At 32.6% G+C, this 22,998-nt stretch overlaps 1 protein-coding gene across 2 annotated transcripts in view; it reads left to right on the forward strand.

Annotated features, from left to right (window-relative positions):
• Positions 1–520: 520 nt before the first annotated feature.
• The window catches only part of LOC133192092 (ovarian cancer G-protein coupled receptor 1-like), a 37,916-nt gene continuing 15,438 nt past the window's right edge, over positions 521–22,998 (forward strand). Inside the window, exons 1-2 of one of the 2 annotated variants that reach the window (XM_061327944.1) lie at positions 521–696; positions 6,744–6,840. The gene's annotated coding sequence lies outside the window, so the exon portion shown is untranslated. Of the gene's footprint in view, positions 697–6,743; positions 6,841–21,565; positions 21,761–22,998 lie in introns of those variants that run through there. The other variant, XM_061327943.1, reaches the window with a different exon arrangement.

A 22,998-nucleotide genomic window follows, 5' to 3' on the forward strand; every position in this document is an offset into this window, starting at 1 on the left:
ATCTATCAAAACTACTAGTATCTGTTTTCGTTCTATTCCGGGTATATCCGTGCTCGTTTTCAAGGGGAAAGAGTTATACATAGATCCATCCTTTTAGATGTGTCTCAATGATGCTGTCATTAGAATTTTGTCCTTGTTGTATATGTACATCTACAACAGTGAAATTAACTTAACACAAGGATTTTTGCAAGTTATATTAATATAATCGTCCACATTAGCGGGCAATTATTTCAGCCACCGCCACACATCATTTACTGGTAACCAGATTTTGTCACTATTAATGTGAATTGAGAAATGCGCATACGATTAGAAGTCCTTGGAGCCACGATCAATGTTAAACTAGTTTTCAAAACAGCTGTAAAAAAAGAGGATAAGAATTATTAGTAATTCCTAAAATTATTCCTGTATCACAGAAAGTGTTGTAATATTCCACTATATTCAAATTTTGTTGGCGGGATGCCAGGCGAAGACATGACGAAAGGCGACAGACAATTCATATAGGTTCATTTCCTTCGGAGTCTGCATCAATAAACAAGCCCAAGACGAAGGGTTGCTTTATTATTATACAGTAGGAAATTATAAACATCAAAATGAGCCCATTCCACCACGCTTACTATCCCACATTTTGAGTCTTATCGAGGAATCCTTATCAGCAGGCAGTTGCAAAGTTTTTAGTCGGTGATTATCTGTGGCTCGGTGAGTATTTAATTTAAATCAACAAATCAGAGTAAGAAATATCAGGTTGAACAGTTTTGTGGATATTTAAACATCTTCATTTTTCTATTTTGTTTGCAAAGTTTGAAGAATTAAAATATATATATATATATAAGCATGCATGTCTTTTTTTTTTATTTTCGCTAAAACACTTTTACACTGTACCTATAGATTAGGTCTGCGGAATTGTAGAATTTTCTTTGGGGGGGGGGGGGGGCTTTGCTTTCGTTTTTTAAAAAATATTATTTATTTAATTTTTTTGTATTTCTTCTTCTTTGTTTTAATTTAGTGTGCGTGAGTGAGTGTTGGATTTTCGTTTGTTCATTAACACTGTTACTGCGTACTTTTTAAGTCTTCGTCAAGTTTGTTATTCAAAAACGAATAGATAAATACAACTGAATTTTTATAAATTGTTGAAATATGTACGGCAGCAGTCAAGAGTGTGAGATTTTTTTTCTCTCGTGCCCTAGTTTAATCATTACAATAATTTCCAGACCAGGGGCAAAGGTCACAGGTAAAAAAAAATACTATGATTTCTGAAATGTATACACTGTATTCAGCGATTGAAATAAAACCTTACCTAAAATACACAAATTTCTTTAAACACAGCTTGATTAGATATCCCTTGAAAAAAATTGAAAGATGCGTACACATAGCTAATGGAAAAAGAAATGAGATATTTACTTGAATGCTAATCAAATGTGTCATAAACTTTTACCCTAAGTAGGAAGAAGAAATATAAAGGAAATTATTCCTATTTGTAGCTTACGCAAATGTGATTTTCACTCATTTTATAAACATGATTTCAGCATTATTTGAGATTAAATATTATTGATTCAAGATTCTGTGCTATGTATCTGCCCTACTAATTAGGTTGGGATCTTTGTTAATCAAACTTAGCACTTACATTATATGTAGATGTTCTCTCTGATTTCCATTACGGATTCTTTTACAGACTGATGTTAACAATATTAGCTTAATTTGACACTCGATACACAACGTCCATGACCCATGATTAGCATGGTAAGACTTCCCTTATGTCAGTATCCATTGTTTTTTCGTTCTAAGCTCACCATGAAGTCAGTCTAAAAAAGTTCGTACACCCCACATAGTCAGGTGGCTGAAGATCTCTTGCACATGTATATAAACATTTTACCTGCCAATATACATCTGCAGGAAGCTCATTTTTCTTCATTTTTACCAACAAAATAAATAAAGAAATGCCTCTATGATTAAAGTTTTTTTTTTTTAACTATTGATCGAGAGTCGTAAAGAGGCAATTATATTCCAAATGTCGCAAAAATATGAAAAATAGGTGGGAATTTATGTTTTTTTGATACAACCTTTTGTACACAATCTGTTTGATTGTGTGTAAGGAAAAGTGAAGTCTCGATGTTAAATGGCAGTGAAACATTGGAAAATTTAAATAATATGCAACTTTCGCCGTCAAGAGGGTTCGGTTAAGGGTTTTAAAACTTAGACTCAGAATTGAATAATTTCTGTTATATAAGCTATTTTCTATTGTCTGTAATAAAGAAATCCTAGCTTTTATCAAGAATAAAAGGTTAATAAAAAGATGAACATGAAGATAATAATAAGACTGGCAGATGTTTTAGTTTACGGGGCATCTAAACCATAAAGTAAAGATAAACCTGCTATGACGTACATGTACTACACAAAACATTATGAAGTTACTACAATCGCAAAGAACTTAATAGGGCAGCATTAATTAACAGATGAAGAATTACAAAACTGAAATTTTATCTATAAATTGTCATTTGTTTGATTTAAAGAAAATTTGTTTTTATATAGGACTCAAAAGGAGAAGCATGAAGTTTATTTGATCAGCATAAATCATCATTTGTAATCTAGCAATATTAAAAACACATTTAATTTTACACAGTAAATTTTAGGTAAAATTCCACGTCCCTGGACAATTTTCTCATTTCTGTATTGTAATCGCTAGTTGTTAAGAAAGTGACGGTGTTGTGTATTTCAATACTCGTTAACCACTCAACACAAATTAGAAAATGAAGTTTTTATAATGATAAAAGGAAGCTTTAACAGGTACAGTAGTTCATGTCGAACGACCTCAATTATTTAAAATGTCGAATATGTATACACGTTGAAAATTCATATTACACAGTATTATTTGTATGTAATAAACCGTCAGAATGAATAGATGTTTTGTAGACGGGACTCACGTATCGTGTTACAATACTCGTCACAAAAGCTGTCCTATCTTAAAATCCACCATATGTTCATAGATTGATAACAGTTACATCATGTACACTATTGAATGCAATGAAAAATACCTGGTGTATTATAGCATTCGACAGGGAAGAATTAACAGATATATGTATATGTTTAGTTTGTTGAAAAACACAGCTCTTCGGGGTCTTCATCTGTAAACTTATCAAAGGTGAGTGAAATTGAAAGAAAAAGAAGCGCGTTTAACTACATCTTTAGATGGTTTCTTATAGCAAAATATGGAAAGTGAAGTTTGGGTTTCTGTGAATGTTTGTCGATAGCTTCTACTAAGGTACATGTGGTTAATGCATAGGACAAGCTTGGATCAAATTAATTTTTACTCCATTCCAAAACTTACGTCTTGTAGACACTAACAATATGTTTATGGTGGTGAGATTCTAATTAATTACACGAGAATGTACAGGTTTATATTTGAATCTGTAATTGAAATTATACCAGAAGCTGTTTGCATTCATTTGTCTTGTTCTTCATTGCACTTGGGATCGCCAAGAAATATTACATCCTTGTCTGGATACAAATTAACTTCGCCGAAGAAACACAATTGAAAACATTGACAAATGTAATTCGAATATCAGCTGTTTATCTTGAATTTCGTACATATTGGATAAAACGAAATTGTGACCTTGCTCCATGTATGAGAGTTTAATATCACACTAAAATGAAATATTTCTTGATTGTTCTCTTCTTAATTACTGTCATGACTTTTAAATTAGTAAAAATGACTTCTTAACAGTAAAGTTTTAAATTCATAAATGCCTAGAGAGCAGGATCTCCCTTCCTTCCATTCACCAAGGCTGATGTATTTTTATTTCACAAATTATTTTTCAATGTCATGTTTTAAGTATTCCAAATGAAGAACAAGATATGTTCGTGAAACACTGATGCCCCCGTATGTCAGCTCATTAATAAGGTTAACGTCTTTCAAAAGATGATCATACTCCGAGGTCAAGGTCATGGGGTAAAAAATGTTGGTACCAAAAGAAGGATCTTCTCACAAGGAATATATACATGTGAAATATGAAAACCCCAACATCAACTAGTTAGAAGTTAAAGTCAAGGTTGAAGATGTTCAAAAGAAGGTCAAAGGTCAGGGTTAGAGGCAAAAATGTTGGTCTTGTAACAAGGAATGTACATGTGAAATATGAAAGCCCTAGCACTAATTGTTCAGAAGTTAAAGCCAAGGTTAAAGTTTTTCCAGAGTAGGTCAAACTCCAAGGCTAAGGCAAGGAGGTTAAAAATGTTGGTACCCAAGGAATGTCTCGAAACAAGGAATACACATGTGAAATATAAAAGCCTTAGTCCCTACCATTCAAAAGTTATGGCTATGGTTAAAGTTTTGCGGGCAAACAGACATACCAAATACTATATGTCCCCGAATCTTTGATTACGGGGGAATAAAAATTATAAGATGACCATAGACAACTCTTATTATTTTTAAAAATAACATTGATTAATTCAGACTCTCTTTAAGCATCAATCATTACGATGTTTGAAAAAGGTTTGTCTCTGTTTGTTTTGGGGATTTTTCAATTGAATATTTAGAGAAGGATCAAGTCCCATTTTGCTCTGCTTTTAAGAATTAAGAACTTGGGTTATTAATATTAGGATACATCGAAGATACGCCCATGAAGATAAGTTTAGTATTGGTTTAAAAATGCTTCATAGAATTGAAATTGTTTCTCTTCTAATAATGACATAAAAAATAAAAGGAAATTTATGTCCGATTATCTGGTAAAAGAAGCAACAACACAAGACTTCAAAAGTCCGTATCTCGAATTGCAGGTATTTTAAAGAACAGATGGTTAAAGCAGTGCACTGCGTAATTTGCACGTTAAGATATGATCGTCATGTAGCAGATGCACAAGGGTGTAATAAGGCAATATAAACTGCAAACAAACACAGTTCACTGTGTAAATGGATATTGAATTGTACTTCAGCAAAATATAAATAATCATATTCACTTTACAGAGAGTCAATTGAATTTTTTGGTGGCGTAATTTCTTTCCAAGCGTCTGAAGAGATCCAAATTTAAAAAACCGATTACAAAATTACACATCCCAGGTTTATGCCATTATATTGGAAATATAAGTGTTAATAAAAATGTCTTATAACGATAAAGAATGATGGAACATCAATCGCCTTTATCTAGATTTCGCTTTACCACTTAATTTAGTTAATATTATAGATTCCGCAATATCATGTTTATTTGTATAATTGACCCAGTATTTATGAGTTACATCTCTTCTGGTTAACCGATTAAAGTAAAGAGAAACATTTGATATTTTCTATATTTACTTTACTCAAAGCTGTGCCAGCGGGTAGAAATTTCTGATCATCAGATCTTCATGCAATATACATGAGCGAAAAGTCTGAGTTCGTATCCCATAAACTTTTTAGAACTGAAATATACTTCTTGAAATAAAAAAAAAAATAACGAATCCTATCCTATCTATTGATGTTTATTCAAGGAAAATGTATATTAATATATAGCGAGCCTTCATTTACTTTCTTTGGAATACCTCATTGACAAAAACTAAATTTTGTCAATAACATTTGCAGGAGGTACTATATGCGGTATTCCCTTAAAATACCACAGACCATGCCGCATGCCGAAACTCAATTTAGTTACAAGTTTGAAAAAAAAAAATTAAAAGAATTTTTGATGAGTTTCTGAGTGAAATCAATCTTTCAAAGGAATAGTATGTTTAAGTTCTTGAAACGTACAGAACTATCAAAAATTAAAGATTTATATTAAATTAACGATATTGGCAACAAACTCCTTAGAAAATGCTGACGTATTCGGAACATTTTTTGGTTGACCCGTCAGTCTGTCTGTTTCCCCATTGTTCCATTTTTTAAGGTCACACACACGCGCGCGCTTTTCGTTCTTGTGTTCCAGTGTAAATACAGGAATAATTCTTCGAGTTTATTATTAGCAGTGACTTCATATAACTCGTTAGCAAAAACATTCCATCAGTTTATGCTATAACGTGATGGATATTCACAATTCAAATGAGTTGTTAATGTACTTTATTCGCCGATTGTTACACAGATTTCAATTTATGAGCAGGATAATCAGTGTAAGAAACACAATTACGTCATGAGACCTCTTATCACTTTTAACAATTCAGGAAGTCTGCAAAAGGACGCAAAATATTCAACAGATAGCACCAGTATGCAAAAGTTTTAATTTGCATTCTTCGACCTCTATATAAAGGGATCTTAACAGAAGTATAGATAAGCACAATTTGTCTTATCGTCCTGAGTTGCCATAGACAAGGTCACACGGGGATTTGATATTTATTTTTACGTTAAATAAAAGGTATTTGAGATCTTATTAATATTATGGCAGACTACTAATTGGGATTTTGCTGCACTTTGTTCGGAAATTCTACCGTTAACTTGTCTCAGATGTTGATGCAGTTTACATAATTTTATAGTCATTAATGTTTTTTGATTGCAAATAATTAAAGATTTTTTAGTTAATGTATTGGCAACTTTATCGACTTCTTTCATTTTTTACAACCTAGATCAATGGTTTGTTATTTCGGAATCTTATTCTTATTTAGATCAACATCAAAGCACACCAGCAGTCATTTTCATTATCATTATACCTTGTGATGTTTTTTATTAAATACTTATGCACGATTTTCCCTTTAACTGTGGCTAACTTCCTGTTATTGACTGTGATATTGTGTAACAACTCGATGCAGACCAATGTTTTGACAAATTTAAGTCTTTGACATCTGTCTTTACAGATTGTAATGCAGTTGGAATGAGAACGAAGATCGTTTAATCAGAGACAATCTAGCTGTTCTTTGAGCGGATCTTGTTATATATTTACCTGTCTGGAAGGTAAGGCAATTCTATTATTAACTGCATGTTCAAAATTAAATCTGCTCACGTCCTTTAAATAGTAATTTTTAGTAAACATAAAACCAGGGTTTTACATAACATACCATTTAAACTGAACAGCAAAGCACACTGCCCATATTATCTAATTTCTCTTCCACTTCTAATGATATCATATATTGTCTTAAAATTAAACAAACTATTTAATATTCTATAACCGATGTTTGTAACCACTTCTTAAGAAATTGAAAGAAACTATTCCCCTTTCTTCCCGAGGTAGCTCATGGGAATTTTTATAATTGCACAAAGCTGACGATGAAGAAATCCAGTTTACAAGTTTATTTTAAAAACTGATCGTTAAAGTGTCATAAATAAGACGAAATTACCTTTGCATTTTGTTACATTGTCTTCTAAACTTTTCCTCATTTGATTCGACAACATAATAGCATCTTTGATTCACAATTTATTTTATTTGTTCAGAAACCTGACTAGTGCAAATTTATGAAAGAAACTTATGTCACCATATTGTAAAAAAAAGAAGGAAGTGTTTATTTGGTTGAAATAAGACAGTACTCTGATATATATATATATATATTATATATATATATATATATATATATATATATATATATATATATATATATATATATATATATATATATAAAGCACTAAAAATGACCAACGACACTAACAATAATAATTGTCAAATTTTCGGGACGACCTGTCCCTTCCTCAGGACAAAGAAAAAAGTTAAGAAGTCATAAAAACAAAGGAAATAGAGAAACAAAAACAACTAGCACTACTACTAAACTACCAAACACTAAATATAGTGTTACATGTTTAATTTGAAGTTTATAAACAATTGTGAACAAAGAAATCCGGAGCGCTATGAATTGCGTCCGGTCTATCGGGTGTACTCTGGTGAAGTCATCAGTATATTATGCAGGGGAAAAGTGTTAAAAATATTACTTAAAACAGCAGTGCCATGATTAGTCATCTTAATGTGCAAGCATCACAGAAGTGAAAATTCAAGTTACTCAAATCATGGCCCCTCGAGCTAGCGTTGGGCTAAGGTAAGGATTCAGTTTCATATGAAAAATATACATGTACATGTAGTAAATCTAAAAAAAAAAATCAAGAGCAGCAGGACCACACTAAATTACATTTATTTATAAAGAAACATTTATAAGTTGTGTGGATTAAAGTTTCATAAAATTAAAGACCCTGGGATCAGGGTGGGCCTAAAATTCGGGATTATTATTTTTATTTTGAAGTATGCAGGGTAAATGCTGAAGCATCTATGTGTTATTTTAAAGTTGGTTAAGTCAGGACCCCTGGAGCTCGGAAGGGCCATAGTATGGTGTCAACATTTTTCATGGGAATAATGAGGGGAAAATCTTTTAAAAATCTTTTGATGAGTAACAGCAAGGTGACTCAGGTGAGCGTTGTGATCCATGGGCCTTTCTGTTTGCTTTTGATATTTATTTATTTACTTTCTTATTGTGTGTATTTCAAAGGGTAACAAAAAATAATGTAGAAGTGTGTTTAAATACTGTATAAAAATCAAATGTACCTTGTTGACAGTCAGCTTTGAATGAAAAATGAATTCCAACTGGAAGAATCCAATTACAGCAATTTTCCACAAGACGGCAAAGGGACAATCTGTGTCCAGCACTTAATATCGAAAACTTGATTTTTACAGCAATTATACAGATACGGCAGATGATTCTAACGATGTTATATAACTTTGCTCATTGAAAATCAAGGCTTAATGTAGATGTATGTTGGAAAAGGGCTTAGTCACATTCTAAACAAAATCCCTTCGTGTGGTTTATAAATAAAAATTTACGTTTGAGACAAACACAGCCAAGTCTGCTCTTAAAATCCCAACACTTAAATCTATTTCTCTGAGACCATCTGCATATGGTAATATTTCATTTGAATACAGTGTCCATGCATGTTGGTGAATTTTCAATTATTTTAATCATCAGTAACCAGAAAATTGAAAATTTCCCGCAGGAGGAAAAGTTACGGTTCTGGTTTATGTTTTTTTTCACTAAATGTTGGATTGTCAGGCAAGCATTTGTGTTACCGAGAGCATTTATCATGACCTGAAAGAAAGCTATCTTGATAAAAATATGGAAGTCGTATTTCAAATCGGTAATCTAAATGCCAATTCTAAATGCATTTTTCCCAAGTGGCAAATGGTGAGCAAATATTTCAATTAGTAGAAATCGTCGGTCGAATAATGTTAGTTTAAATACCTATGTTAAGCATTTTTATTTTATCTATCCATTAAATGTTTCCTAGAGAGAAATAGATGCATAGATGCACAGAAATACGCCTACCATATTTACTTTCACAAGTTGAAATTATTATTTTGTGGCAGTAGGCAGGAAAAAAGTATCTTTTTTTTCAACATTTCCAAAATTTGAGGTGGTGCAAGCCTCAGTTTTAATATACTATCATCACCTCACTAAAGTTTATCTATATAAGACATTTAAAAACAAAATCGACATCCTTACCAACGAATCGCGTTCACCAAGTTCACTGAAATTGCCATAAATAATATCAACGATAACATTTCCTCATTTAGTTCAATAATTTTGTCCGTAAAAGAGGTTCAATTTCCTATGTAGACATATTGCAGTGAGATAAACCCAAAATACACATTTCATAACGAAAATAATTCATTCCTCTGCAGAGATATAGTCACATGTCAAAACAATATTGAAAAAAATATAAATATGATGTAATGAGTAGCGATACCACAAAAACTTGTAGACCTCTTTCATAGAAAATTGCCATTAGATCGACATTGTCTCCTTTATAGCATTGTTGCAGAGTTCTAAGTATGATACGAGGTCTTCTGTAAATATCAAAATCAATCAGTTTTTGTAGTTGGCGAGTAAATGGGTATAAAGCCGGAACTTGAGTGAACAGCAGGTTCCTTAAAACATATTGAAGTGAGGAAAGAAGTTCAAAATCAGATTTCTAAAACATTTAATTTTGCACGGTGATGCTGGTCAGTTCTAGTCAGTTCATGGGATTTTTTTTTTCAAAATGATATGTAAATCAAATGCTTTGAACTTTCTTCTGCAAAATTTTGACATACATGTACATAACAAAGGTATTCTTCTTTCAAGTCAAATCCATTCAAATGACATCTGTTGGATGAGTTATAATACATTGTTAGTGAAATGTGTGGCGTATGTTTTTTTTTTATTTTCAAGATTAACATCTCAATAATTCAGAGATTTTGAAAATGAATTATTATTAATTATAGTAGATAAATCTATTGGAAATGACTAATTAGACTTTTCCCTAGAGAAAATTGAGAATACATATATACGGAAATAAATATTTCTGACAAATTCTCTTCCAATCAATGTTGTATATCCTCTAATAAGCAACGTTGATGAATCTACCGATCTATATAAAAGAGATTTTCAGGCGTCATTGCAAATGATGCCTTATACATTACCGCAGTTTTCTCCGGGCTTGACAGAGTGTTTGATATCGTAGATACGGAAAAGGACATGGTAGTAGTATTTAGAAATTGGGAGGTTTATCATCAGATAATAAATCATATTCAAACCTACGTGTTTTATTCCTATTCTTAATATAAGAATTAATTTAAGTATATATATATATATATATATATATATATATATATATATATATATATATATATATATATATATATATATATATATATATATATATATTTGAACTGTTAAGAAAACTATTCTATCAAAAAAATTGTATTAAGTAAGTGGTAAGTTGATAGATTACTTGAAAGCTTCCAAAGGTTTTGTGGTAAAAGACGGCAATGTATAATTTTTTATCAGCAGAAAATTATTTATTTTTTAAATGTTACCTAGATCCATCTAAATAGTCGTGATTTTTCCCAGATTTCTTAAGGATGCATGGTGTTTTTGTTTTCCTTTCAAAGAAACCTCCGAAAAGCAAGTTTTGTCTTTCGTGAACGATATGTGATATCTTAAGTTCCTATTAAATGAAAATGGGTTTGGTGGAAAATAAAACATTTCGAACGACTAGCACTACATAATTCAATTCTACAATAAATATCAGTAAAATTTCTTAAGCAGGTCTTTGTAAATCCTTGTAATATTTCTTATTGTTGATTTACACATTAAACAATGTGAATCTTTTGACCCAATGTGTAGTTTAGTCCTCGAATTGATGTAAAATTGACAGTCATTCTATACTTTGATTTGGTGAAATCTGTCAAATGTAAATCAATGTAGGAAGTTATAAAGCCCCGTTTTCAATTAGGAAAATGTCGCCGACGTATAAAATTATTGCCCTCTGTCGCTTGTATCAGCGCCACACGCCTAATTACCGAAGAGACGTCGATTTTGCTTTCTTAATTTGGGACAAGACGTTCAGGCAAATGCAACCATAGATGTCGGACGACTGTACTTTGAATGCAAATGCTCTTTCTTAACTTGGGCATTTGTATAACTAAGGATGCATGCATAAAAGGTCACATGAAATTATAACTTAAGGATTATTGCACTAAATATACATTCGAGAAATATTTCTGGACAATTTGTACATGTAATTGACGTACATGCTAACAAGATTGTACTCTGAGATTCCTTACCATTTGCCAGAACTACGAATTATCTTTTTTGTGTTTTGTTTTTTTGATCTCTTAAAACTGTTCACACACAAAAAAGAAATCATTAAAACATGCATATTAAGATGTATCTTTCTTTTATATGTACATGTACCTATTTATATGTACATGTACCTGTTTATATGTACATGTACTATTTATATGTACATGTACCTGTTTATATGTACATGTACCTATTCATATATACATGTGCCTGTTTATATGTACATGTACCTGTTTATATGTACCTGTACCTATTTATATGTACATGTACTTATTTATATGTACACGTACCTATTAATATGTACACGTACCTATTTATATGTACATGTACCTATTAATATGTACATGTACCTATTTATATGTACATGTACCAATTTGTATGTACATGTACCTATTTATATGTACATGTACCTATTAATATGTACATGTACCTATTTATTTGTACATGTACCTAAATATAATGAGTGTCATACTGCGAATCATAAACTTTGAAGGAGCGTCATAGAATAATATAGAGGTATATTTATAGATTTATGAGATATATAAAACTGCTAAATATCCTGAAACAATATACCAGTACATTTATCAGAACTTTTTCATTCAGAAGGACGGAATTGATTAACCCCTTGGATTCAGTGAATGCCACTGTTTTGATCCCTATTTATGGTATTGTCCTTGGTAATCTAATCTCCTGCATGCGTTGAGAATTTTCCGGTTCCTCGTCAAACCTCTTTTAATTTACAAACCTCAATAAATATTCATTGATTATCTTTGGGAGAAAAAGATAGAAGGATATTAAAGTTACTACTTTACTAAAGTACAAAGTATGGAGTTTTATAGATGTACATGTGCCAGTGAGAAAAGTAACATTAATAATCAAAAACACTTTTTAAACAACTGCAATGTATGAACATACATATAATATTTAAAAATAAACAAAAATATAATTAATGCAAAAATCGTCATTGATAAAAGCACAATCTGACATTGAAGTAAGGGTTGATTTGTTTTGTACATTCTCTGCTTTAACTGACTCGACCAATAAAACATAATTATCTAAGCCTTTGTATCATAACTTACAGCAAACAAACCAATTTTCTAGACAGTTCATTGATAATACAACATGTTTTCGACACTTCAATTTGCACAAATGATGATTGCGTAACATTTAAGCAATTCCTGTAAAAATTGGCAAAAATGACGTTTGTATTGGAATTCTTTTAGAGGCGTAAATCACTTTTCCCTCTAACTGGGCCATAATGAAGATGACATAAATACACTGAAAAAGATGGACAGATGTTTACATTGATTAAAGGTAAACTAAACCGAGTGCGACTGACAAAAGGTCCAAATAGATCGTTCAATATATTTAGGGGGCAACACCTTTCACACAGTGAAAAAGTTAAAGCCGGCCAGATAAAAATAAAAATTACAGAAAAGTTGATCAATTTATGCATGATACTCCCAGGATCATTAATATTGATTGATTTTACCATGATTGAAAATGGCATGGGTTTCTGAAAATTTGGCGAGATAAATACGGAGGAAGGACGCGATCAAGCAATTGCTGGGAGCAATTTGGTTGTCAAATAGAATTAAGGCTTTCGAGATAAGCAATATTCTAAATGTCATTTTTTTTTAAAATGCTAGTTTAATGCTTGCATCCCGGACAACAATTCCCATGTTAATTATATTTCGTTGAAAAAACGAGAAAATACTTGTTTTATATTGTTGTCAGACTAGCTAAAATTTCTAAAACAATAACCGGCGACCTTCATGAAGTAGAAAAAAATATAACAGGACGGCAAAGTGTTGAATTTATTTCACGTATCCATGCGAACTATAGTAAAGAACGCAAAATGTACTTGTTTAGCTTACGGAGTAAGTATTGTTTGCCGGAAGCACGGTTCATATATTTGATTTCTAGAAATTTACAAAAATTCACATGTAGCTTATTAATTTTGTTACAGCTTGCAAAACGCTTCCATTTGAGTAGGACTTTATGTAAAACATGACTAATATACTCCATAAAAAATGCACATGTTCAAATGCCAAATTATGCCACGTTTATCGCCTGAAAGATGTTTTTCACCATGAACGTTTTCATCGACCGTGGTGAAAAAGAAGGATGAATAGTACTTCCATTCTAATCTTGCGAATTCTATTCTAAATCTACATTGATATCTAATTTTGTTTATACAAAACAAATACAATATCTTTTTATCTGAAGCAGAGGCAAACAAAGCATTATTCGGGTCAGAAAGAAACGAGTAGTTATAACGTTAAATATTAACTGTGAATCAATCATATTCTCCATAATGAAGTCTAGCAGCCGTCCTAATGAATTCTAACAGTCACTAGAAAATAACGCGCTTGACGAGAAAGTTTGGCCGTGTAACAAACGCGTTAATCCCTACGAATAAAAACTGCCGTCGAAGAGATTTATCATAACTCATTTGTTTGTTGTTATAAAAAAAAGAACTTCTAATGGTTGGCGCTTGCCCACTGTTTTGCAGTCTTTATCTTACCGACCTAATACCATAAAACTTTCTAAGAAATTAATTGATGGTAAAACTAGAAATAAAATAACAAACAAAAATGGCATGCTAATTCAAAACAGTTTTACAAGCTGGCTAGTATTCATTAAAGCATATATTGTCTTTCGGTTGTAGTGTGTATTGGGATATCTTAAACATAAAGAGATACTTGTTAATATATGCGGGTATTCTTTAAACATATGTAGGTATAGAGATATTATACAATTATTGCTGTTTTTGAGGTCAATACGATGATTTAGACACCTGAGGAGTACAATATTCACTGAGCCCGAAGGGCGAGGTGAATATTGTACTTCGAAGGTGTCTAAATCATCGTATTGACCTCAAAAAATAGCAATAACTGTTTTATCATATGATTATCTATTTTTGGTCCAATGTAGAATAAATAATTCCTTATATTGACCTGGAAATAATTCCTTATATTGACCTGGAAGGTCACATGCAGGTCAATATAACGTAATATTTTTCTAACATTGTTGGATCTCAGCCAATCAGAGAGATGAGAATTATTCAATCATATAATAATCAGGTTTATGAAAGCGGGTATATTTTATTCTAAACAGAGAGCATATATGGGTGTACTGATAGAAGAGATATCTCTGTTCATTATATATGGATACATTTCAAGTACTTCTTGCAATAATGTATAATTCTGTTGAAAATTTGCAGGTATATTTCAAACAAAAGAAATATATGGGTATATCTGAAACGTACGTGAAAGTATTCAAGCTTTTTCATGGAAAGGGGCTGTGTGGAGTTCAAAAAGGTTTCATAATTAATATATGAAGGATATTAAAGTTACTATGCAAAAAGTGATGACATTGGTAACCGTGGGACAGACTACAGTTATGTTGCAATCACTGTTTTTTTCTTTCTTTGGCTTTGTTTTTAATTAAGATGGCTGTACAACTACGTGCCTTCAGCTGTTTAGTTAATATGAATTACGGTGTCTCTTTCCGCTTTCCATAGAAACACAGGAAAGATGCAGTTACTTTGATCCGGGTTGTTTTATATTTCTGTAAACAGTTTAAAGGATTTGCCGTCCAAATCATATAAACATAACAGATTTCACCATGCTAACCGAGGAATACAAAAACCTGACTATTTACTGATAATATGGAAATCGTTATTTGAAACCATGTTTTTATATATATACTGAACAGAGAAAGAAACGCATACCAAAATATACAAGGTTCAGCATTTATTACTTCGCGACAAAATGATAGCCAAATGCGATTTCATGTAATATTTTATTTCATAATTATCATTAATCAAGGCATAATATGGAATAAAACGAAATTTTAACATTACATTTATTGACCATAGGGAGTAGGATCTGAATTTTAAAATTCAAAATTTCAAAAGACGATATTTACATTTACAGCATCTTGTATTAAAATAGTAAGATGGTTGATTCTTCGAACAAGGATGAGATTTCACTCCCCCATAATTGCTTGCCTCAGCTCATTGGTTGAATGTAATATCGGGTATGGAAGTCAAATTCGACGATCCATTTCGTCTCTCAATAAAATTGCTAAACTGGAGACAGCTAGTTCGGGACTGAATGGGGACCACTCTGTGTCCGCACGTTGTCTCGGCATAACCTAGCGACGTGTGCTCTTTTTATGTGATACGTGGTTGTAAAAGGATGGTCTGCGTGCTTAATTTGAGGTTTGCATCTATGAGACTATTGCCTTAAGTTTTCTCACTAATTCTGGCATTACGCTTCCAGAATGTTACTAGCAGTTTCACTTACAGTGTATTTCCATTAGTAAGGCAATAACCAGACCTCTAGATTAGAATTTCAGTAATCATGGCATCTTTTAGAATCAAAATCTGTTCAATTCCTTACAGGATATTTTTTAAAAATTGCAAAAAAAAGATTGCAAAAATGGTTAAACTTTTCCAAACTTTCAGCTTCAATTTTTTTTTCAGTCCGAATCTCAAAGGCTACTCGTGCTCAGTTAGAGCAAGCCAGAGTCATGGTTGAATGATTTTTCTATCGCATATATCCATTTTTGGACATTATTTTAAGCCCAAATAAATTCAAAACTATTTTAATGAAAAAGTCGAGAATAACGAACAGTGGTCAATCTAAAAAAAAAAACAACAAAAACAACAACCTACAATCAATATATAAAATCTCTGAGCAGGGCATAAAGCACGGATCCCTAGGTATTCAGATGTGGGATCAGGTGCCCAGGAGGAGTAAACATGCCCTATCGACTACGATAATACGCAATTGTAGTGGATCAATCCTGCAAAAATATGCGTTTCTTTTTACCTCTCAGTATATAATCAAAAAACTATTTCTTTGTGCTGCAATCAGTGGTGGATTAAGCGGCGGACATCCGTTTATACTATGCTCTGGTTCCAACCAAAACTATGTATTGAAAGTGTGTGGGTGGGGGTGTGATGATGTGTGTTTGTTTAATTTAAAGAGTGGTTTATTCTGCTGTTAATTAGCAACTTCTAAGTATGTAGTCATGAAGGACTATTGAACAAAATAAATGCTGGCATGCTTAGAATAAATATTGTGTCGAAGTCAATATCCGTTGTCTTTTTGTTTGTTTGTCGTTTTTTGATTTTTTTTTTTTTTTGCATTATGAAACAGTATTACAAAAATGTATTTATAAAAAACTTGTTTGGTGACTTTATATGGTATTATTAAAAATATTTGTCGAATCTCTTTGTCCTAGAACAACAAAGATAATCCTTAGAATTTTAATTGCTTTTACACATTTATCTACAATTGTTTATGTTGTGTACATGTGAGAGGAACAATAGGTACAAGTTTGAGTAAATGTTGGAGAAGAGGAGGCCAAGTTTGTCAGTCACTCGAAAAACGAAGTTTTTTTGGAGGTGGTTCCACTAAAAGAAAATAAGCCCTAACCATTCTGATTATCATTCTTTACGTTACCATTATGCTACAGTATGCTGGGAATCTGTTTGACCGGAAAGAACTCGTGATTTGATTTGCTGGTTTCCATTTGAAGTTGATATCGAGACATCCTTCACATAACGTGACACGTTACAAGTATTATTAGCACCAGGAACGAGCGTTTAAACATAATAATTCTGACCTCTTATTGTATCTGGCAACATTGTCTTTTTAATGATCTCATTTACTGGCAAATGCCCAATATAAGGGTTGTTTATCTGTCAATCGTAGACAAATCGGTACACTGCTTGCGTAAATGCTTTTAATTAGTAAGTTTCTAAACTCTACAATGGAACTAAATGTTCACACAGATTGAAGTGCCTAACAAATTGTCTTCATCATTAAAGAATTGTTTTGTTAATTAAATCACATACCGTTGCAAACAGTTTTAACTGCGTTTACCAAACTATTGTGAAAAATTTACTTATTGTGAAAGTAAGTACAAGAGGGTAGTCTTGAACTGGAGAGAACGATAGTCTCTCCCATTTAGAAATATGAAAAAGTGTGCAGTCAATCCTCTTAAAAATGAAGTATTTTATTGTCTAGGTTAGGCACTGTCATATAAGGTTTCTGTGTGCGGATCATTGGAATGTTCTTTTATAAGCTGATATTGACAGCCAACAGAGATAGGACCATGTCAGACAAATAAAAATCATGGTGTGCAAATGATTAAATCCAAAGGTGAATGAAGTAAAACTAATACACCTGTTATCTGTAGAAATGACAATGCCAGCAAGACATTGACAATCGGGTGCTAGTTCCACCACCTCAGGAGCTGACTGAATTCTTTTCTATCTTAGTGCATTGTACATGTATTGTTGGGGGTTCCATGGCAATGCAATCTATTTAGCACATGTCAAAATTCCAAATACAACTTAAGTTTTATAGAACTTTCTCAGTGTAGGTGGAAAAAAGTTTTCCTGATGATAAACATCAACATATACGACCGTACATTGGTTTCAAAAAAGAAAATTGGCAAAAATATGCTATTCGTCATACAAATTTAAAAAATAACACCTATAGTTTAATCAAGATAGGATAAGTTAAGGGAGGAAAGTAGCTGTTTACCATGTAATTTTTATGACAAATCTGTTCCAAAAGATTAATTTTGTAGTTGTTTACTGCTGTTGATATTCGGTTTCTTAATAAAAAGCTTGTGGGATTTGCCAAACAATAAATATCTGCTCGAAATTCCGTTTAAACGTTCAAGACAAAGAGCTCACGGCGGGTTTGACCGGTCAACAAAGATTGCTTACTCCTCCATTTCACCTGATCCCACCTTGATGTTTTCATGGGTCTATGTTTGCTCTGGATCTATTAGTTTTATTGGATCTTTTGAGCACGACTATTGTTCGTTATCTTTACATCTCATTGTATCAAATTAGAAATAAACACATATAATTACTACATGTATGGACAATGCAATTTCACAGATCTTCCTTTAATAGGTCTACACTTTTAACCTTATACATGAAATGGTTACAGAAGGTACCATATAGAAAAAGAACTCTGTTTTCAATAAAAAAAAAAAAACTGTTGTCTACAATGAAGTTTTCATCAATAGAGAGTAAGGAGAGTGATGACCATCAAACCTATTGTCATCCAGTTCGATATAAAGATTGGAAGCTTTGTCCGTCAGCAGAATCTAGTATATTCGCTTGTTTATTCAGCTTAGAGCGATGATTTTAGATAGTATACTGTATAATTTCAGGCAAGACCAATACCCTCAGACAAGGTCTGCTGGGGGTAATTTTCATACGATTAATGTTCTCCTTGTGACCGCCCGCAGGCTCCCCCAAGGATGAGTTGTGATTTATTTGATACATACGAGAAAACAGATAACATTGTCAGAAGTAAACATATCTTGAAAGCATATACTTTGGCAATTAGTATTGATTAGGGTGCCGTATATGCTCTTACTTTTGCCTTTATGTTCCGTTTAGGAGTCGTCTACGACAGCAGTAGTCGTATCTAGTAAGATTGCATACTAATAAGGTCTGTATTGCTATGGATGTCGACACTCTCTATCAAGCTTTACAGTGATGTTATCAACAATGAATGAGCTCTCTACCTATCTGTCCCTATGGAGTTATATTGTTGGAAAGATTTTGATGGTCGTCTGTCAGAACAAGGACCAACTATTCTCAAAGTGACGTGAATCGACGTGAAATCGGGCATACCACAGTTTTACTTGAATTTCAAAAAGAGATTTTTCCTCCCACTAATTAAGAAAACCTTTGTCTTTGCTCTATACTAGTGATTAAAAAAAAATCACGTATCCGTACGGAGAGGGGGTGTATTGTGTATTTGCTTTCGGCTGTTAGGTTAAATTTGCCCAACAAAGATCGTTAACACCATTCAAAATGTTAGGAAATTGAGGTCTCGTCGGATTCGGTGTTTATATTGGTGCCGCAAGTGTACCTGTTTAATGAGTATTTCACAGTGCAGTAAAAAATTCATATTATTGTTATACCACTGACGAATTTTTCAAACACGTGGTTGATAATGACCACAATGCTTTGCTTAAACATGTTTATATGAAAGTAAACTGCAATATGGTAATATAACGTTTTGCAAAATGTAAAGCATGTACATTTATGTTAATTATATACTCAATCTTACAGCTTCATTTTTTTTAGTTGTCAAGCTACGGAACTATAAACACACTATTTAAAGCACAATATTAATAAAAATAAAATATTTTTAAACAAATATGTAAAGTAGGAGAGAGATTTAAAAAAAAAACGGCACTAACTTATAAATCAAAACTTGATGGAGTGTTCAAATAGACAAAATTTTGAATTCATTTATGTTTAATGGTGCGACTACTGCCACCTCAATTATAAGTTAATACGTCGGACGATGTATTTTTATGGTGATTATCATAACGCGATGGTAAATGGAGAGCAGAAGACAGGTAACGATACAAAAGATGAAATGGACAGTGTCGTGCACATTTGCAGCCAGCGAATTTTTTTTTTTACAATTTGGCGAACAATTTAAGGTTATAAGTATTCATGTACATTCATAAATAAATGATAGAGATCAGGAAGGATAGTAAATGTAAAATAATATATCCACAAGTACTCGTGGAAAGACAACCCCGCTCGATCTACGGTTACTCCCGCACTGCACGCACTAGTAATTGAAATGTGTCAGTTAGAAAATTTATATTTCAAGACGAATATTTCGGACACAAACCCCCAAGCCTAACCCAATCCACTGTTAGATTGATGGATTGTTGTATGATGTTTCACGTTCCAATCGAGAATTTTTTCCACACATATCGAGATGTCACCGTATGCCTGTGAAGTGCTTCAAATTTAGACCTATACTCGGCACTCAGGGCCACTGAGCAGTAAGGGTTGCCAACGCCTTCTGTGACTCATCCGAAAGACCCGTGACTTTTACTTCTACATGTAATGCCGTGCGCTTGGCGAAGGAACATTCATTAGCTATCTATACATGTATGCATTCGCATTTTTTTAATGCCCCCGAATCTTCGATTGCGGGGGAATATAGTTTTTGCCCTGTCTGTTTGTCCGCAAAAACTTTATCCTCGCCCATAACTTTTGATAGGTTGGAGCTATAATGGCTTTCATATTTCACATGTGTATTCCTTGTGACAAGACCTTTCTTTGGGTACCATCATATTTGACCTTGGAGTTTGACCCACTTTTGCAAAATTTTATGAGACTTTAACCTTGGCCATAACTTTTGAACAGTTGGTGCTATGGCTTTCAAACTTCACATGTGTAATCCTTGTGACAAGACCTTCCTTTGGATACCAACAACATAGACCCTTTGATCTTGGAGTTTGACCTACTTCTTAAAAACTAACTTTGGCCATAACTTTTGAACAGTTGGTGTTAGGGCTTTCATACTTCACATGTGTATTCCTTGTGACAAGACTTTCCTTTGGATACCAACAACTATGACCCTTTGACCTTGGACTTTGACCTACTTTTGAAAAACTTTAATCTTGGCCATAACTTTTGAAGAATTGGTGCTAGTGCTTTCATAGTTCACTTGTGTATTCCTTGTGACAAGACCTTCCTTTGGATATCATCAATTTTAGCCCCTTAACATTGACCTTTTAATTTGACTTACTTTTAAAAAACTTTAACCTTGGCCATAACATTAGAACGTTTGGTTCTAGGGCTTGCATATTTCATCTCTTGACCTGGAATTTGGCCATTTGAGAAACTTAACCTTCGCAAAAAGCTGCCATACGGGGCCATCAGTGCTTCATAAGCACAGCGAGATCCCATTCATGTTATTGTAATAGGAAATTATCTAACCGTAAATCAATAATGCCTTTAACGTAAATAAAAAAAAAACATCAAAAATTTAATACTTGTACATAAACTTTTTAAAAGTATTTTAAAAAATCGATAATTTGATGGGTTTATTTTTTAAATTCAATTAGCAAAAAAGGCGGTTATTTTAGATTTTATAATGGGAAGACATTATTTTCATGCCATTTATCCAACCCAGTTTCTCTTTCTGCGTTATAGAACAAATGTTACCAAAATTTTCCCAATATTTAATGTTAATACGTGAGCTCGATGAAATGTTCATCCATAACGTAGCTTCCCCCTTTGTGTACATGCGGTAGAGATTTGTAATATAAGATGTTTTATCGAATTAAATAACAGTGCTATTGATGGTGCGCAAAGAACTTTTGTCAGCTGCGGATTCATCATATAAGAATTGAACAATCCGGAATCAATTTATTCTAGTTTTTGGATGGAGAAACTTTTACTTTGAACAGATGTAAGTACATCGTAGTATTCTTGTTTTGTTTTGTTTGTTTGTTTGTTGTTGTTGTTGTTGTTGTTGTTTTTTTTTTTGTTTTGTTTTTTTTTTTTTTTTTTTTGTTTTGTTTTTTTTTTGTGAAAATAAGGAAAAGAAAAAATCCTTGTTTGGTTTATGCACGTAAAACACAAATGTTTTTAGTTAAATTCACATCATTGAAATGAATTGTATTAGGGGGAAAACGTGTTTTGTGTGTGTAGGTGAGGGTGTGTGTATGTGTGTGTGTGTGTGTTATTATCTTTTTTTTTGTAAGTACACCTTTTTTTTCAAGTGCAAATAACATTGATTACTTCTTTTGTAATACTAACGAGATGCTTTTTTTGTCGTTTATCTTTGTCAACGTATCTCGTATCACGTCGTCTTCATCCACGGAATGACTAAATCAAGTTGTTTGCGCACACGGAGATTGGTCGATGATAATCGCTGTCATTTTCGGTTATTTTCAACGAAAATCTGTCCATAAATATAATTGATCACATGTGAATGTTTTAAGATATCTGGAGAGAACAAATAGCCGAACAAGATATGCCGGAGTTTTTTGCCCCGATCGTTCTGATTCTTACTTTTGATGATGATATGTCTATGTCGAAGTTTAATATTCCGTGTCGAATTATTCCATATCGAATGATTTCATTCAACAAGGCGCCTCTAATGACTATGACATTTTGTTTTCATCCTCTTCACAAATTTGTAAAAATCAAAGTAGGATGTGATATCAAACAAGTGTTAATTTCATTTTTAGAAAATGCTATCCTTGTTTGGAAAACAGCACTTCCTGTCGCTTATCGACGTCGTTCACCAACTCGACGATCTTGCCTTTGTTTCCCTTTAAAATACATGTCATATTCTGTCGATTATGTAAGTGCTATTTTGAACCGGCCAATTCTTACTATTTTAATATAACAAATCGCATAAGATTGTGTGAAGGAAATTTTTTTCTGTCTTATGGTTCCGGTTAGTACGGTGGCTGCTATAGGACATGGTATGAGATTTTTTTTTTATTAATTCGTGGCCACGAAATAAAAATTCGTGGCCACGAAATAAAATTCGTGGGAACGAAATAAAATTCGTGGCCACGAAATAAAATTCGTGGGAACGAATTTTTATTTCGTGGCCACGAATTTTTATTTCACAATTAAATGTACATATAGTGTTAAAATGATAATTTGCTATGGACCTAGTGAGAGTCTGTCCCA

Source organism: Saccostrea echinata, unplaced genomic scaffold (assembly GCF_033153115.1).
Source record: "Saccostrea echinata isolate AGI-Se365-2 ecotype Australia unplaced genomic scaffold, CSIRO_AGI_Sech_v1 ptg000025l, whole genome shotgun sequence".
Taxonomy (NCBI): domain Eukaryota; kingdom Metazoa; phylum Mollusca; class Bivalvia; order Ostreida; family Ostreidae; genus Saccostrea; species Saccostrea echinata.